The sequence below is a fragment of the Dipteris shenzhenensis genome, chromosome 12 (assembly GCF_047967505.1).
Source record: "Dipteris shenzhenensis isolate YYH24624 ecotype China chromosome 12, Dip_SZ_1.0, whole genome shotgun sequence".
In the NCBI taxonomy this organism is placed as follows: Eukaryota; Viridiplantae; Streptophyta; class Polypodiopsida; order Gleicheniales; family Dipteridaceae; genus Dipteris; species Dipteris shenzhenensis.
The window spans coordinates 56,137,045-56,153,219 of NC_141607.1; the positions used below are offsets into that span (position 1 = coordinate 56,137,045).

General features: G+C 40.1%; 1 pseudogene; it reads left to right on the top strand.

Annotated features, from left to right (window-relative positions):
• The window catches only part of LOC147896437 (uncharacterized), a 40,732-nt pseudogene extending 26,225 nt beyond the window's left edge, over positions 1-14,507 (top strand).
• The last annotated feature ends 1,668 nt before the right edge of the window (positions 14,508-16,175 follow it).

The following is a 16,175-nucleotide window of genomic DNA, read 5'->3' on the forward strand; positions in this document are numbered from 1 at the left end:
AACTACGTGCTTGTCTCTCAATCTTGAATCTACAAGTACAGTATGGGTGGTCGGATACAAGTGTCTCGGCCTTAATGAGGTTAGCCCTTGCATTAATTTGATTGACTCATTATTTGGATATTGTTTGTTTTGAGAATCATCATTTGGATAGTGTCTTTGTCATAGGTTGCTCCAAAAGATGTTGCCTGCACCAAATACCATGCCCGCATCAAGAGATGAAGCGAAAAAGATGCTAACAATGGTGGGTATGGATTATGATACCATCCATGCTTGCCGTAATGATTGTATTCTCTTTCGTCGTGAGCATGGAGATTTGGCTAGTTGTCCAAAGTGTGGGGAACAACGATATAGAGATGACTTGCAGGGTGAGAGGATACCGGTAAAGGTCTTAAGACACTTTCCCATCATTGCAAGAATACAACACATGTTTCGATGCAAATCCATAGCATAGTTGATGACATGGCATGCATCTCATCGGTCCACTGATCACACATTGAGGATTCCCGCAGATTGTGCAGCTTGGAAGCACATAGATAATCAGTGGCCGGACTTTGCGAGAGAGCCACGCAACTTACATCTTGGGCTAGCCATGGACGGCGTGAATCCTTTCGGGTTACGCTCGACATCTTGGTCGACATGGCCCATAGTCGTGGTGAATTACAATATCCCACCATGGCTAACAATAAAAAAGGGACACCTCATGCTTGCACTACTTGTGCCAGGAAAGTACAAGGCAAAAAACATGGACGTGTACATGGCACCTTTGATAGAGGAGTTACAGATATTATGGAGAGGAGTGCAGGTCTTTGATATTTCCAGAGCTCCTAGGCATACCAATGATATTTTGGTCAGGGGTATCTTGATGTGGACCATGCATGACTACCCAGGATATGGAGAGTGCGCAGGTACGTGGTTATGTCTTTACATGTACAACGAGGGATTATGCTTTTTTTACTCTCTTTTGCACGCATGTCTTGTACTAACATATTCATGCACGCGTGCAGGACTTGTTACAAGTGGGTACCATGCTTGTCCTGTTTGTGGACCCGCTCTGAAATCGCTTGCACGCTACTCCAAACACATGAGGAAAAATGTTTATGAAGGTCATGCTCGATACCTTCCGCTCGACCATCTCGCACGTGGAGGTCAGCTTGATCCACCACCATCATATTTGAAAGCAAGTGATTGGATTCAAGCTTGGAGGGAGAATGGAGAGGAACCTCCTCCTGGTATGAAGAGGCTATCGATCTTTCACGAGCTTCCTTATTGGGGTCAGTTACAAATCTATCATCTCTTGGATCCCATGCATATCTTTAAGAATGTGGGGGCTACCATTTGGGCACACTTGGTTGGTTCCAAGGACTCGAGAGGAGTTCGAGAAGACTTGTGTGCTATGAATAGGATGTCTCGTTTGTGGCGCCAAGTGCATGCTTCAGGAAAAGTTATCCTCCCGAAAGCAACGTGGATCCTCTCTACGAGGGAGGAGGCAGCGATCAAGGCAGACATTGCCTCTTTTCAAACACCGACAGGGTACATGCGTTGCTTGAAAGGAGCATTTTCAAAGGACAATAAGCTTAGTGGCCTCAAGTCCCATGATTGACACAAGGTCTTACAGGTATTCTAAGTAGAATTAGTGTACCGATAATAGTGATGCATTAGCGTAATTATTATTATGTTATATTGTTGACATGATTTCATTGTTGCTTTGATAGTTCATCCTTCCAATTACAATAAAAGGGTGCTTACAAGAAGATGTTAGAAATGCTATATTCAAGATCTGTGGTATTGTGAGGTATGCTTACTATCAATTCGCATTATGTATTTTCTTCATGGACATGTGAAATAGGTGGATATCTCAAATATCTTACATATGCATGGACATGTGAAATAGGTGGATATCTCAAAAAGAGATCTCTATATCGAGCATCGAGAAGGCTAGGGTGGAATCCATCGAAGCCGTATGCTTGCCTGAGAAGCACTTTCCCTCAAGCATTATGACAACTCAAGTCCACTTGCTTGTGCACATAGTTGATGAGGTGGCTATAGCAGGTACCGTTCATAATCGATGGATGTTTTTTCTCGAGCGGTTTATGAAAACTTTAAAGGGGTTTGTAAGACAAAGAGCAAGACCAGAAGCAAGCATGGCAGAGGGATGGCTTGTGCAAGAGTCATTAGTATATATCACAGAGTTTCTTGCATCCACGGATCCTGATATGCCGCAAGCTTGGCACAACAAGGATGATGATCGCATCATTGGCGAGGTCCCCCAAGGAAAAGGGATTGAAAGAAAGATGAGCGAAGAGCAAATGGAGAAATTCAATAAGTTTTGTATCCTCAATAGCCCTGAGATGCAGAAGTGGATTGAGAGATATGAAGTGGCCAAACCAGAAAGAATAAATGCAAGGACGAGATTCAGAGTAATGTACAGGCGATCACAACCATATCCACGAGATCTGGCTCTTCTCCCTACTCACATGTCACTTGATTGGCTACAACTAGCTATACGTAAAGCCGAACGTGATGGAGAGACAATAAACGAGCGCGAGCGGGAGTTATCATCTGGATGTATGGTGCATGTAAGTTTCTTATCTCTTGACGTAATTAAGTAATTATTTGTGACAATATATGCTATAAAATAGGTGCATCTTCATTGTTTTAATGATGCTCTTTTACAGTACAAAAAGTACAGTGCATTATGGTCATATGGACGACATTTTCGCGTGGAACGCATCGATTCAAAGAGAGTCACGTATGATTGTGGAGTCATGGCTAACTTCACACAAGATAGCCGAGCAAGTGCTTCGGATACCAATCTTCTCTCCTCACAGTTGGATTATTGTGGAACCATACGCGACATCTATGAAATTGATTTCAGACGATTTACTATTTTCATTCTTGATGTAAAATGGTTTAGAACTACTTACAACGGTCCCCATGCAACTGTGAGAAAAGATAGTAGCGGTCTCTTTGCAATAGACTCCACCAAACATTGGACCGATGAAAGTGATACTTTTGTTCTTCCCGAGCACTGTGAGCAGGTGCATACTAATGATTTAATTAGTCGAAGCTTTCGTTTTTTAAGTCCATTGATATATATATAATTGACGACATTTGGCACGTGATTTTTTATCTTCAATATAGGTGGTTTTTCATCTGGATCGTTCTGATCCAAGATGGTGGTACGTGATCCAAGTTGCACCACGAAGTAAGCAGATTTTTGAAGATCGAGATGTGGATATGGAGATGCCACTACCAATGCCGGATCCAATTGATGAATCTAGCGAAGAAGATGTAGATCACCATATGAGGCAAGAGGAAGATGCGCATAATGACATCGCACGGGAGGAGGATGGAGATCACGATATTGACGAGGAAGACAACAATCGTCAAGATCAATCACCACACTTAAGCTTAATTGAAGAAGATGATCAAATACTTTTAGGTGAACGTACGATGCTAGAGTACGATGATGATATAGGAGATCAACTCGGTATAGAGTTGGAGATAGACTTGCTTGGCGCCTTAGACTTGGCTCAAGATGAAACAGTTGATGTAAATGCTCTTATTTAATTTGATTTTTCTCATCTCAAACTTGGACATGAATATATGAGCTTCAAAGGCTTGATGTACATGCTCTCATTTTTTAATTCTCTATGAGCTCAAACATGTATGAAAATTTAAAAAATTTTGTCATTGGAAGAAAATAATTTTTAAGGCTTAAGAAAAAAAAAAACCTCTCTGTAAAACGTCGCTATAATATAGTCTCAGTGTCGCTATATAGCGACCTTTAAAAGTCACTATATAGCGACATTTACTAACGTCGCTATATAGCGACCTTTTAAAGTCGCTATATAGCGACGTTAGTAAAAGTCGCTATATAGCGACGCTTAGCAAAAGTCGCTATATAGCGACGATTTACAACACCCGATTTTTATACCGACGATTAACGCTAAGCGGGCGCTAATCGTCGGTACGTAAACGTCGCAATAGGATGCGTGTGTAGTAGTGTTTGCCAATCTGCTCTTGGGAGTAATACTCCATTGACTTGGTCATGCTTGATCCAAAACACAATAATTCGGCTTTCAATGCGCACAATTACACACTACTAATCTACTTTACACTAGACACTAGTATTCTATTGCCAAACCAAGAAAAGTCTTTAAAAAGCTATTGCTACGATCATGATGTTTTCATGTATTTGAGGTTGCAAAGTAGTGTTTCAAGCGTGCCCCATTGACTCGTGTTGGTAATATTTCATTTCCGAGATTTGCCAACTGTATAGGGCCATTGTGAAAGACTTGTACAACCCAATAAGGACCCATCCAATGCATCTTAAGTTTTCCTGGATGCTTTTTGCATCTGCTATCATAAAGTAGTGCTAGGTCACCTTGTTTGAACGATTTCTTCTTATCTTTTAAGTGACGGTCGTACCATTTCTTATGACACTATTGAATCGCTTCCTGAGTTCAAAATGCCAATAGACAGACTTCATCCATCTCATTCAGCACCATCATCCATTCCTTCAACAGTTGTTCCATGGGTGTTTTTAATTGCGCTACAACTCTAAGAGATTGCAATTCTTACTTGATAGGGATAACTGCTTATTGACCATATACTAGCTTGAAAGGCGTAGCAATGGTTGTTACTTTATGAGCCATTCGGTATGCCCACAATGCAGAGTGTAACCTTTTGTCCCAGTCGATACGATGCGCATTACATGTTTTTGTGAGGATGTCACAAATGATTCTATTAACTCTCTCTACTTGCCCAATACTTTGTGGATGATAAGGGGTAGTCTTTCTATGCTTGATCTTGTATGTGTCCATAAGATGTTCAATTGCCTCATTGATGAAATGGGTTCCTTGGTTAGAAGCTAGTTTAATAGGACAATCAAATTGCACTATAATGTTTTCATAAAGAAATGCGGCGACGTTTTTAGCATCATATGTCTTGAACGCTCTAGCTTCTGCCCACTTGTTACATAGTCCACACCCACCAATATGTATTCACTACGTGCACCTTTGGGCTGATTAGACCAACAAAGTCAATACCCAGCTTCTCAAAAGGTCTCAATGGAATGATTGGTTGCAAGGCCATGTTATCTCTAGGCACTAGTTTTCCCATTTGTTGACAGGTGTCACATCGTTTCACAGATGCTTTGCAATCTTGAAAAATATGAGGCCACCAAAATCTAGCTTGCAACACCTTTCATCCCGTGCTCAAGCCAGTGAAGTGTCCACCACATGCTTCATCATGACAAATTTGTATAATGGAACGAACTTCATGAGGCATCACACATCTTTAAAGCACTTCATCCTGACATAACTTGTATAACATACCCCCAATTATTGTGAAAGATGATGCTGGAATGATTAACCCCTTAATTTGAGCTTTGTTAAGATATGTTGGCATTTCACTAGTAGATAGATACTCTACCACACCAAAGTACCACTCTAGCACCGCATCTATCGTAAACAACATCGCATCTGGAAATTCATCCTCTACACCATTATTGGATTCTTCATTGGAAATGCATGACATATGGTCAGCTGGCAAGTGAGATTTGCCTACTTTTAAAACAATTGGAAACCGAAATTCTTGTAGAAGCAATAGCCATCTTGTGATACATCCAATCAAACATGGCTTAAGTTTCAAATATTTCAAGGCTTGATAATCTACGTAGAAGACAAATGGGTTGGCAAGTAAATAGTGACGTCGGAACTTTTGTACTGCAAAAATTATACCCAAAGATTCTCGTTCAGTTGTGGTGTATTTCTTTTCTGCAGTTGAAAGTTATCGACTTGCATAATAGATCAGATGGTCAAAACATGTAGATTGTATCTCCATGTCCACAACCTTCATGCCTTCCACACAAGAACTTTTGAGGTCTGGCATCCCAAGCTTAGACCTCATCATCAAAACAAGCTCTAGCCATGAACTCATACCACAAAATCATGAACCTCCAAGCCACAACAACCCCAATGTTGTAAGTACCCTTAGACTTCCCACCGTTGGATACCCAAAGCGCTACTCAAGAGTCAAGGTTCCTACCAAGTTAACACCCATATCTGGGTCCCCAAACAGTCAAGGAAGCACATAACCTCATCATCGACAATGCTTACCAACACCCCCACTAGATGGGTATGGCAACCCAAGCACACCACCTCAATGTGCTCAACAAAAGTAGCAGCCACACAAGAACTTGTTGCCCAAGCCACCAAAGGGCCACATAGCATGACACAGTGGAGACCAAAATCATCGACCCCTCCTCTCGAGGCAGACCCACAAGAACCCATCTTTGTAATCATCCACTCCATTCCCTATGTGCCACTAATTCCACAACAAGAGGCCTATGAAGACAAATTAGCAAGTTAAGGCATTGCTGAATTCTGTGTGATCTGAGTCATGCATTATCTCCCATATAGTTAAGATTGGATGTTGTGTTGGCAGGTGGCAAATTTATGCATCTATCAAGTCCCTCCTTCGGAAAGCTCAAATCAATACTACTCTCCCAAGTAGAGAGTGCCCCTACTGCTTGATCCTCCCTCTGCTTCTTCACATATTGAATATCAATGAGAAAAATATTTTCAATCAAAACATGTGAAAAGGTTTGCAATAAAGCCTCTTTTGTCATCAGATGAAGTGAAAGAAGCATCTTTCTCTATAATTTTTGGCACTAACATTACATCTTCTTCTAGATGAAGACCATGGGTTCAGGTGTGTAAGCCATCTACACAACTGACATCATTGCTACCATTGTAAAAACGTCATGTCGAGGAAGGTTCATTGCAAATGTTTAGTATTTGGTCAAGATTAGCATGTGTGAACCTAAGAAGTAGACGATTTACTTAGAATTTATTGAGTATGATGTTGAGCATCAAGTATAAGCTTCAACTCGATGTCCAACATCATAAAATCTTGATCATGATGGTATCCATGAAGGAGATTATGCCATGTGGACTTCTCTGTAACAGAGGCTCCCCAAATCTAGGGGAAATTTTAGTTTTTTTTCAAAATACCCCAAAAAACGTCATTGGTGCTTCACAATAAAAAATTATCTTTGGCAGGCCTGCCCTGACCATGTCAATTTTCCTCCCATGGCAAACTATCCCCTAGCTAGAACTATGCTCACCTTTTCCATTTGGTTCAACCATTTGGCCCAAACATTAACTTCCTTACCAGCTCTCTTCCTAGTGTCTCTCTTCAATTACCACCAATGAATCCACTCAAGGGGAAGAACCACAAGAACCTAGCCCCTTGAATCCCAAGATCATGCTACATACATTAATGCCGAGAAGGAGAGCCCAGCCCTAGAGTCCTCTTATTATCAAGGCTATCCTCTCCTTGACATTCCGAGTCATGATGACAAGGCTACAACTTCAACCAATGATCATGTCAAAGAAGTCCAACTAGAAGCCACGATGCCCGTTTAACCACAAGAACCTTACCCATCAAGGGAAGAACACCACAAGAACTAGTGTGGTATGGTCAAAAGGAAGGACCCAACCCCCCTTCATACTCCCTTCCTTCATCAACACTCAAGTTCCATGTCACCGGCATCATTTTTTATGCCCACATTTGTCAATGCAACACCTAGCCGAAAATGATATATAGCATCATTTGGCCTAACCAAAATGAAGTCATTTACTTTCACATTATTACCAGACTAAATGCATCTCTTGGCTTGTCACATGAAGGGTCACAATAGTGGTCCTCTAGCTCTTCTAGTCCCACATTCTTAGCATCTTTGATTTATGTTTTAGCATCAATCAAGCTGTCTTTCCATTGACTCCTTGGCCAAAAGTCATGACTAAGTTTCTCACGTTGTAGTGTGGGCATTTCCATGCATGCAATCATTGTCTCCTAATATTGAATGAAAGGTTCTATCCAATTTGAGTATGAGTCCTTGGCTATGGAGTTAGTAAGATGATACTTCCAATATTCCAAATGCTTCTTAATTACCATTATTATGAGATCCTTGTCATTCAAATATGTGTATATAGTAAACAACTTCTAGAATTCCGAATGGTAACTTCACTCTATCTTTTGCCTCATGCTTCCACAATTGAATACCTTCCAATGGCTTCCATTGACCCAACTTTGTATGCATCATATATTGAAAGATTGGCTAGCCATCATGCATGAAAAATCAAAACTATAAGGGTTTTGAATGACCCACGAAGTATCACTTCACAAAAAAATTTTAATCAAGAACCTCTTGAATAAAAATGGAGATGGATAGGAGCTTTGGCATTCATTGAATGATTGCATTAAGTGAGGAAAAGTATATGCACAACTTGTCCTTAATTCCTATGAGAGTTTGCTAAATAATGCATCAATGTCCTCATGTGTCCCACCTTCAAGAACCCACTTTAGATCATTTAGAAGACTCCGCGTGCAACAAGCAAGGATAAAAATGCAAATAATTAGCTTTTTTTATTTCTAGAACTGCAATCATCTACCTATTAAAGTAGCACTCTACAAAGTTACTTGTACCCTTTGCCAAATGGAATTGTTGTTGAACTTATTGTGGCCTCAAAGTGTTATCTATTTATTTCTCCTTGCACATTTCCATCTTCATGCATATGGAAATCTAGTGCATCTCTTGACATCAAGGTTGAGAACTCTTGTTGCCTTGGGCTACTACCAATTTGCTTGTTAGAAATTTCACCGTACATGTGCTTGTCCAACCTCTCAAGATTTTGGAAAAAGAGTGCCGATGAGCAATAGTGAAATTGGGGTCATTCTTCCAATATTGTAGTAAGAATTTTCCATATGCCAATTGTCCATGACCATGTGTAAGCATCCCAAACAAAGATACTAGAAGTTGCATAACATGGTTCAACGTTTTTGGTATAGGTTGTAGTCTTGGTATGCAAGTTTTAATTTGATCCATCTTGTCATGAGTGATGCAAAGATTTTGCTTTGGGTCCATTTATGAAGACAACCTCCATTCATAATACAAGCTTCTATAAGACATTTGTTGCAAACTCTATGCTCTTTTCTTTAGAAGTAGCTTTTCCCTTTTACTTTCCACCTTTGTTCTTTCTAAGTACATTTTAAACATAGAACAAATGTCGCACTTTGAGAATGTGCTTGTTTTGGATAAATTAACTTGTTTAAAGACTGTGTTCCATAATCTGCCAAATGTTGACCTAGACAAAGGCTTCTCTTTAGGCCTCTCTAATGTTTTGTTGACTTCACACAAAATATCTACCTGCTTGTACATGGATGGGAGGACCATTTTTGGTTACGTTTGCCACTCACTATTGCGTGACTTTCCTAGAGTGCCAACTCCCTTTACTAAGAATACATGTTGAAATCTTGAGTATGAGATAAATTTAAAAATATTACATGAGTAAAAATTGGTAAAATTGACATGGTTCTATTCTACACTAAAAGAGCTTCAAATATGTCTTTAAACCTTGAAATTTGGATAACACATGAAAAACTTACAAGATTTTGAGAGGAGATTGGTTTTAATAATTTAGTGTATTTTTTGTTTTACCCCCCCTTCTCCAAAATACCCCACTCCTTGGGTCTCACACTTCATGAAAAGTATGTACAAATGTTAAAATGTTGCATATTTTTCAAGGTTTATTCCTTATCATCTGTGTGAGGGATGATCTATAATTTTCATATTTTTCCCTTGCATATTTATATTTTGAAAAAATCCATGCATATTTTTTATGGACCTTCTCCCCCCATACCCTAAATTTTGGATGACGGAAGTAACATAATACATATTGAGTTGGCGTCCCAGGTAGACTTTTGTGGGGCATCTTCTCTGCATTGTACTCAATAAATTGTTGAATCACTACTCTTGCAAGATTCAAAGGAGGCATTCAATTTCATATTATCTGCTTATTTCCATGCATAGATTTTCTCGCTCCATCATCAAATTTTTTCTTGTATAGAAAGTTTTCTTTGGAATCCCATGGATAAAATACCACGCTTTGGAATCAACATTTGTATTTTCAACAAAGAATGTCAATGCACTTGCATGGCCCTGAACCTTGTTAGATGTTTGCAAGTTTTTAGTAAATGTAATTAACACAATCCACAAAACACTGACCCCGATATTCTTTGTGAATCCTTGAGACCATTTCCCAATTAGCAACTTGACAACAACGTCCTTTACAGTAGTCAATACTCGAAACTCTTTGGATAGCCTTATATTTGGGCTTCATGGAAAACCTTGTTATAGTTTCTTCCCTCTCTTTTGGCTTCCTGTTTATCATCTTGTATGGCCTTTTTGTTCTAAGCCATGTGATCTTGTCCTCATGTAGAACATCATCAGCGATCAAATTCTTCAATATTATCCTCATTCTTAGAAGGATCCCCTAGCAGTAGCCTACTACCATCCCCAAATTAAGTTACTCAATTGGCCATTTTAGCAACTTCACCTAAAGACCATCGTCTATGCTCTTACCACTATCTCCCTCATGCATGACCATTTGAGAAGTTGCTATCCCAAAATGATCATCTCCCAACTCCTTAAAATGAATTGCCTCATACAGATGGACAAGAAGAATGTGACCCTCTCCTAGCTTTTTTAAAACTGTTCTAACCATAAGAATACTCTTCTCTCTTGTCAGTCTTCTCTACTTTGCATAGGCCACTCCCTTGATATCAAATTACAAGCATCTTCTTGTTGATATTTTGAGACAAAGAAACTTAAGAAAGGGTTAGCCATTAAAGTTAATATTGAACATAATAAGATTAAATCCAGTTAGAATATTGTGTTTCTCATGGTACTTGAGCTTTGTGAGTCCTCATCTTGAAAGTCCATCCATTATTTCATGTGTACAAGAGGTCACCTCTAGTAACGGTTGTGTTTCATTTGAGTGCCAACACACAATGATACCAAGAGCCTCTTGAACATGAGTTGCATCCATACTAGTCTTTGGAAGTAGAACATCTAATCCATGGTAGCAAAAATCAATAGATGTAGATACCACCCCATTCCCTAATATTGGAAAGTTGCAAGATTCATTTGAATCAATAGTGACAATTGTTCCTTTTGCTACCTTCAAGCCATCCTTCAAAAGGCCGAACTTCATTTTTGGCTCATATTGTGCTATTATTGCAACTATAAATATCAAGTTTTAAATCTCTCTCTCTCTCTCTCTCTCTCTCTCTCTCTCACACACACACACACACACACACACACAATATTCTTTTTTTTTGCATGTATGTGTGCCTCTTAATGTGTGCATGAAGGTCACATGATCCCTATGAATGATTTGTGATGTTTTGGTTGCATTATATCTCTTCCATGCCACTAGGTCTCAAATTGTCCCAAGGTCAATTAACTTGCAATGTTTTGGTTGCAATTGTCTTTCTCTCATGCCGCCAACTTGCAAATAAAGCTAAAGTTGCATTTTTTTTGTTGCAATTATGTTTGTGACATGCCACTTGGAGGGTGTATTTGCGGCCCCCTATCAACTCACCTTCCATTTTAAACGGTGTATTTGAGGTTGATCCAAGTTCAATATGGGTGTGTGTATCCTCGATTAATTCTATTAGCAATGGAGTGACCAGGATATTGAAGAAATCACACACATGTGATTACAATACCTTGAGTTTGTGTGAGGTAAACTCTTCAAAAGGGATGCAATTTTGACTTGGAGCAGTGGTATGTGCAAGGGATACTCCTCCAAATTCACCCAAATTTGATTTGAGTGTGTCTATGTTTGAGACGTCCTCTAAATCAAACAAAGTTTTATTTTCAGAGGTATACTTGTGCAACATTTCAATCGAACCAAGTTCCATTTGGGTGTGTGCATGTGTGGCAATACTCATGCAAATCGACCCAATTTCAATTCCATCTAAGGATAACCTAAGACACCCTCCTCTAAATGAACCCTATATTGTTTTGGATAGGAGTATGTGTGATACACCCTCTCTAAAATCAACCTAAGTTCACTATGGGAGTAAGGGACCATCAACCCAATCAAACCAACTTCAATTTGGGTGTGCCCATTTGCAAGGATTATGATAGCGTGATAACGTTAACGTTAACATGTTAATAACATCACATGATCACGTTGTTGGATTATGTTAATAACATTTGTATTAGTGTGTATTAGCACAGCCGGTAAGAAATTGACCGGCTCACTTGTAATTCAAATAGCCCACCGGCACTACTACACACAGATCCTATTGCGATGTTTAAGTATCGACGTTTAGTGCATGCAGGGCACTAATCATCAATATTGGAAGTGCGCCTCATCAAGTGTCGCTATATAGCGACTTTAGACAAATGTCGCTATATAGCGATGATTTTTAAAGTCGCTATATGGCGACTTTTATCAAAATTGTAAGTGTCGCTATATAGCGACACTGAGATACTTTTTTATAGCGACGTTTTATAGAGAGTTTTTTTTCTCATATCGACCTTAAAAGTTAGTTTTCTCTAATGGCAATTTTTTGTTAATTTTCATACATGTTTGATCTTTTGAGAGAATAAAAGTATGAGAGCATGTACATCAAGCCTTTGAAGCTCATATATTCATGTCCAAGTTTGAGATGAAAAAAATCAATGAAGAGCATTTACATCAACGGGAGCCAAGTCTAACGTGCTAAACAAGTCTATCTCTAACTCTATACCGAGTTGATCTCCTATATCATCATCGTACTCTAGCATCGTATGTTCACCTAAAAGTACTTGATCATCTTCTTCAATAAAGTGTGGTGATTCTTGATGATCGTTGTCTTCTTCCTCAATATCATGATCTCCATCTTCCTCCCGTGCAATGTCATTATGTGCATCTTCCTCTTGGCTCATATTGTGATCTTCATCTTCTTTGCTAGATTCATCTGGATCAATTGGATCCAGCATTCACTACAAGGCATAGGCCATTTTTCGACAAAAATACCGAGGCTTTTTACATTAAATTTTTTTTTTTCATGGGTGCAAATGTCGCTATAAGAGTCGCTAAAAGCGTCCGAAAAGAACCGTCACTATAAAGTGTCGCTATATAGCGACGATGACAAATGTCACTATATAGTGACACTATTAATTGTCGCTATATAGCGACAGTGGTAAACGTCGCTATATAGCGACGATTAACAGAACTTAAAAAAAAGGGTTAGTGGGGCTAAACAGGGCTTGCTATGGCCCTGTTTAGCCCCACTAATCCTTTTTTTTTAAATTTCCCTTGCGAAAAGGGTGATACAAAATCGCTCTTGTGAAATGATGAGCAACAAAAGCATATACATGTCGGACATATACAACATTATTTGTGACAAAATTACCCTTTCGAAAGGGCGATACAAAATTGCTCATACGAGCGGATATACAAAATGACATACAGGGCAAAGAAAATGCTACTACCACTACTACCACTACTACTCATCCGAATCCGAATTTTCCTCGTCTTGTTGGCCTGTTCCTTGGTCCTCGTCAGCTGTGTCTTCTCCCTCATCCTTGTCACGTGCGTTTGATCCTTGGCCCTGTTGATCACTCGCCTTCGATGATGGGACGCTTGAGCTTTGACCCTAAGAGTGAACCATATAAATCAAAAATTAGATTGGAACTTAAAGAATAAAACAAATGGCTTGAGTAGCTAACTCATCTGCCCTTTGATTTTCTTTTCTGTTTATATGAACAAACTTGCAAAAATCAAATTGACTACATAGTGCCATAGCCTTTTGATTAAGCTCCTTCAAATGAGGACTTCTTGTCTGGTAATGCCCTTGCATTTGCTTTATAATAAGCTGAGAATCTCCTCTTACTTCCAATTCTTTAACTTGACTTTGAAGACAACCCTCCAAACCAAGAATCAAAGCATTATACTCAGCTGCATTGTTAGTTGTGATACCTGGAAGCTCTTGTCCTCTTGCCCATACCTCTTGACCTTCAGGATTCATCAAGACTATCCCCCCGGCTCCTTGTTGGCATGAAGTAGGCTTGTTGGAGGCGGCTATGCAGTCCCGTTTGGCTGTTGGCAGCCCATTTGCAGGTCCGTCGATGGAGCAACTCGTTGAAGAGGGGCTACCGGCCATCGAAGGAGACTTGGATGTGGCTTTTGAGCCTTTCGAAGGCTCGTTGGCGTAGGTCGTTCGGTGATGGACGAAGGAGAGGCAGCCGTTGCACTGGAGAGCCCTTCTCAGTCATTTTGTCTTGGGCAAGGGCAAGCTCCAGCTTCGCCATTGCTTGCTTTGGTCTTCAGAGCAGCAGTAGCAGCCGCCATGGTGCAGCGCCTCACCTATCGTCGCCGGCACAGTTATGCCACCAAATCCAACCAGACCCGCGTCGTCAAAACTCTAGGCGGGAGGCTCGTTTTCCAGTACGCCAAAAAAAGCGCGCCAATGGCCCCAAGTGTGCCGTCATCGGAAAACATATCCAGGGGCTTGCTTAGCGTCGCCTTTGTTGCAGTTGGCTACGGAGCATGCGCATTGCCTTGCTTGTGTGCTTGCTTGCAAAGCATGCTAAAGAGGTCACGGGCATTCATTGGAGGCTGTTGGGAGCTTTGCAAGGCTCGTTGTCAGCCGTTTCTTAGCTACAGATCTTACTCCTCTCTCTTACACTCCCTAAAAGCTCTTAAAGATAGATTTCCTCTCGGAAATCTCAGGAACTCTCCCTCTCTCGCAAGAAGCTCTCAAAGAACTCACTAAGTCTCTCAACAAATCTATTGCAAAACAAAGAAGAATCTCAATGAACGGAAATTTCTATCATCAACGGAATGAAAGAATGCTCACTCAACGGAAGTTTCTCTCACGAAAGAGAAAACTCGATCTCAATCTCTATCTCACTCTCACAAGGTGGATGGCGCCTCAACGGAAGGCAAAACCATGCTCTGATACCATGACAAAATATGAAGAGGGGAGAGGAGAAGAGTGGAGATGAGGAGAGAGGGCACAGCTAGAGAGCACACCACAAATGACTAACTGTACTGACTAACTGTACACTAGAATTAGTTGAAAAAATAGAATATATACAAACCCTTTTAGGGTTAGGGTTAGGGGATCTAACCCTTTCCTTTATAGCACTCTATAAGGTTAGTGCTATGCACATATGATCACGTGATGGTGCTATGCACACATGATCACACGATGTTGAGCGTGAACTCTCAACAAACTTTGCTTTGTCTCTCTTGATATTTAGGCATTCATACTACATGATATCAATCTTGCAAATGGAGCAAGATCTTGAGTCTGATACTGCGCAAGGTAGTCAGCCCATGTCATCACAATGTTCTAGACCATTAGGGTCATTACCTAATCTCGGAACCACAACACAAAGCAAAAAAACCCTGGTCTTGAGTGGCAATTTGTTCATAATTTAAACGGTAAGTACAATAATTGGAAATGCAAATATTGTAGTATCCAAAAGGTTGGTGGAGCCCCACAAATCAGGGATCATTTCTTTGGTGCCAAAACAATAGGAAAATTGCACCTATCCAGACAGAGAAAGGCTTGCTAAGAAGTTAAGAGATGATATACTTACAGAAGATCGATCATCATAGAAAAGGTTGAGTGCGAGTTGGCTTAAGGACTAGTGTGAGTTATGTTATCACAGGAAGAGCATGTGATGATTTGTTAAGTGAGATGCATGTTGATGTAGACACAACAGACCTAGAAGCAGAGATTACTTTCAATACATCATATTTCATTAATTTTGGACTTTTTGTGTTGTTTTTGGACGAAGCCCAAAAATCCTTCCCAAATGAAAACTTTACTTTGTGAAAATTTCTCGACAGAGATTGGCACAATTCCATATGATCTCTGCACATGGGAGTTTAGGCTTCTCAATGACATTTCTTAGGGCCTAATAAGAGATTGGCACCACTGCCATTCTTCACTTGTACAAATGTTTACCCTACTATTCTAGGAGGGGTATTCCAGTGATCATAGGAGAGTGGTGTCCGATTCCAATCCACATGTGAGTTTGACGATCTCAGAGATTGACACAATTCCATATGATCTCTACACAACGAAGACAGTGATCACTACATAAAAGAATGCACATGTGAGTTTAGGATTCCTTGTGCACCACTGCCATTCTCCACTGGTGGCATTCTATAATGGCAAAACTGCCAATCCACATGAGTTTATGATTCCTTGTGCTTGCTTTCAGGTCATGGTATGAGATTGGCACCACTACCATTCTCCACTGTTGGCATTCTCCACAGAGATTAACACAATTCCATATGATCTCTACACAGTGG